Below are 4120 nucleotides of genomic sequence, written 5' to 3'. Positions count from 1 at the left end.
GCAGCCGCCAATCCCTGCCGGGCGAGAGGGGCGGGGGGAGTGGGGACGGACAGGCTGGGGCGGGGGAGACAACTCAATGAAACCTCTGCCCGCCCAGTCAGGGCAGAGTCCCGGCGGCCCGCTGCCCGGGGGGCTACGGAGCTGTGTGTGTAACTCTATAACTGAGTGTGTATCACTTCTGTGTGTACATCGACTGTGGGTCTGTTGTCATCAATTAAGTGTTCATGTGTATCAATTACGTGTGTATCATTTTGTGTGTGTAAATATATATTTAATTGGTATACATTTACACGACATACACATGATATATGTCATATATACGAGATATAACATATATATCGTGTAAATGTATACCAATTAAATTTGTGTGTGTGTCAATGTGTATGTATTTTAATTGCGTTTATCATTTATGTATGTACCTTTATCGTGTGTATATCAGTTTTGTGAGTGTTTGTGTATCTATACATAAACACTCACAAAACTGATATACACACGATATATATACATATATATGTCGTGTAAATGTGTACCAAATAAATTTGTGTATATCAATGTGTGGGTATTTCAATTGCGTGTATCAGTTATGTATGTATCTTTCTCGTGTGTATATCAATGATGTGTATATGTATATTTATATATCAGTGTTGTGTATATATCAATTAAATGTGAGTATCAATCATATGTGTGTATTTCAACTGTGTATCAGTTATGTCTGTATCAATTAAGCGTGTGTATCAGTTATGTCAGAGTATACTGTATATCAGTTGTGCATGTATTAATTAAATGTGTGTGTATCAATCATGTGTGTGTCTATCTGTTGTGTTTGTGTGTGTGTGTGTGTGTCAGTTGTAGGTACGTTCTCCCTGTGACTGTTGTGTTTTCTCCGGGTGCTCCGGTTCCTCCCACACTCCACAGAAGAGGTTAATTGACTTCCATAAATAAGGATGATTGGTGGGCTGAAGGGCCTGTTTCCACACTGTATCTCTAAAGTCTAAACTCTACCGATGTGGGAGTCGTCTGCAAACGTACAAACTTACCATGTACATTTATGTCTAAGTGGTTTAACATAAACAACAGAGTTCCCAGCACCGATCCATATGGAACTCCACGTGCCACAGACTTCCAGCCTGAATATCGTCCTTCCACCACAACCCTCTATGAGTAAGCCAAGTCTAAATTCAAGTGACCAAGTAATTGTGGATTCCATGTGTTTTAATTTTCTGAATCAGCCCACCATGATGGACTTTATCAAATGCCTTACATGCACCCGCCCTACCCTCAGCGATCACCCCCATCACCTCCTCAAAAAACGTAATCAAGTTCGTAAGACATGGGCTGCCAGCAGACTGTCCCAAATGAACCCATTATTTTCCAAGTTGAAGTAATTCCTATCCCAAAGAATCCTCTCCAATAGTTTCCCTACCATTGACGTGAGACACACCAGCAAAAACTTTCCTAGTTTCCCTCTACTTCCATTCTTAGGAAAGGAACAACATTTGCCCCAAGGGTGCAGAGAAGATTTACAAGGATGTTGCCAGGACTCGAGGGCCTGAGCTATAAGGAGAGGTTGAGCAGGCTAGGACTCTATTCCTTGGCGAACAGGAGGATGATCTTATAAACATGTACAAAATCACGAGGAATGGATCGGGTAGACGCACAGAGTCTCTTGCCCAGAGTTGGGGAATCGAGAACCAGAGGACTTAGGTTTAAGGTGAGGGCGGAAAGATTTAATAGGAATCTGAAGAGTAACCTTTTCACAAAGGGTGGTGGGCGTATGGAACGAGCTGCCAGAGGAGGTCATTGAAGCAGGGACTATCGCAACATTTAAGAAGCATTTAGACAGGAACATGGATAGGATAGGTTTAGAGAGACGTGGGCCAAATGCAGCCAGGTGGGACTAATGTCGATGGGACATGTTGGCCGGTATGGGCAAGTTGGGCTGAAGGGCCTGTTTCCACGCTGTGTGACAATAGACAATAGACAATAGACAATAGGTGCAGGAGTAGGCCATTCAGCCCTTCGAGCCAGCACCGCCATTCAATGCGATCATGGCTGATCACTCTCCAGTCTCCCTGCAACCTTGCCTGTGGTTAGAGAAGATACAAAGATCTTCGCCAAGACCCCTGCAATCTCCTCTCGCCTCTCTTAATAACCTAGAATAGATCTGGAGATTTATCCATCCTAATGGTCTTCAATCTCCTTGATTTCAACTGCCCTTGCGTATTAGTATTCCACACACTGATCTCACTGCCCTCCATGTCCTTCACCTTGGTGAATACAGATATAAAGTACTCATTTAGTACCTTGATTACATCCTCTAACTCTAAACATAAATTACCTCTTTATCCTTGAACAGTCCTACCTTCTCCCTGGTTACCCTCATGTTTGTAATGTACGTATAAAAAGCCTTGGAATATTCTTTATCTGACTCGCTGTGGCATTTCATGGCCCCTTTTGGCCTCATAATCGCGCATAAATTATATCCTGCTCGAAGTGCATGTGTGTGTATCAGTTGTGTGTGTGTGTGTGTGTGTGTGTGTGTGTGTGTGTGTATGTATATCAGTTGTGTGTGTGTATATATCAGTTGTGTGGGGCCACACATACAGAACAGGTGTGCTCACATGTGCACATGGAAAAATGAAGAATATGTATCAATGCACTCGTGTTATAACTTGTGTCTGTGTGGGTTTGTGTATTCGGGCATGAATATATCTGTGAGTGGGTATGTATATCTGTGTGTATGCGGTGTGTGTGTGTGCCTGCATGTGTGCTTGTGTACCGGTGTGTGTATCTGATTGTGTGCATCTATGTGCATTTGTGCGCGTGTGTGCCTGTATGTGCATGCTTCTGCGTGTGCATGTATAAGTGTGTGTAAGTGTGTATCACCACAAGGGCATTTGCAGCAAACCACTGAAAGAACTGGAGAGATAAAACAAAACTATCTCCGTCCTCACCCCCCTCTCCCCAATCACTCCCCTCTCCACTGTCACTACCCTCTCCCAGTCACTCCCCTCTCCCCAGTCACTCCCCTCTGCACTATCACTCCCCCTCTACCCAGTCACTCCCCCTCAACCCAGTCACCTCCCGATGTATTCAAGAGCGAGTTAGATATAGCTCTTAGGGCTAACGGAATCGAGGGATACGAGGAGAAAGCAGGAACGGGGGTGACTGATTTTGGATGATCAGCCATGATCATATTGAATGGCGGTGCTGGCTCGAAGGGCCGAATGGCCTACTCCTGCACCTATTTTCTATGTTTCTATGTTTCATCTCCCCAGTCACTCCCCCTCTCCCAGTCGCTACCCTCTCCCAGTCACTCCCCCTCTCCCCAGTCACCCCCCCCTCTCCCCGGTCATTCCCCCTCTCCCGTCACCTCCTCTCCCCAGTCACCTCCCCTCTACCCAGTCACTCCCTCTCTACCCAGTCACTCCCCCTCTCCTCAGTCACTCCCCTCTCCCCAGTCACTCCCCAGTCACTCCCCTCTCCCCCGCCAGTCCCCTCTCCTTCCCCTCTTCCCAGTCACTCGGCCTCTAGTTACACCCCACCGTTTCGGTTGCATACACCACACTGCCCACCCGTCCATCTCTCCCGAACCACGCACCCTCCATCAAGCCCCAACACAGCTGGAGGTTTGGAAGACATCATTCAGGGAAGTTGTTGCAACTTCCACAAACTATGTAATGTTCCGGAATCCCGGGACTGTCGCTGTGTAAAAACACGGGGAGCAGGAATGTTGGGGACAGGAGCAGCGAACCCTCTCCCAAACAGTCTGAAGAAGGGTTCCGACTTGAAACGTCACCCATCCTTTTTCGCCAGAGATGTCGCCTGATCCACTGAGGTACTCCAGCACTTTGTATCTATCGTCCGGCTTCCTTCCGCGTTCCACGGATATTTTGGCTGCTGGGCTGGAAGGCCATTGTAAATAGCTTGGAGTTCAGGAGCAGCTTCTTCCCAACAACCATCTGAGTAGTTGGGGAACACTACCAGCCCCAACTAAACTCCAAACTACCGACTGCTTGGGTTGCACAAGGCACTTTGGGCTCCGTTTAGGTTTTGCACCATATTGGGTTTTTTAAATATTCATTGAACTTCTTGTTTTATTTGATTGTTTATTTTTATA

Source organism: Rhinoraja longicauda, chromosome 22, assembly GCF_053455715.1.
Source record: "Rhinoraja longicauda isolate Sanriku21f chromosome 22, sRhiLon1.1, whole genome shotgun sequence".
Taxonomy (NCBI): domain Eukaryota; kingdom Metazoa; phylum Chordata; class Chondrichthyes; order Rajiformes; family Arhynchobatidae; genus Rhinoraja; species Rhinoraja longicauda.
The sequence above is the reverse complement of the archived record's forward strand: the minus strand, read 5'-3'. Positions refer to the sequence as shown.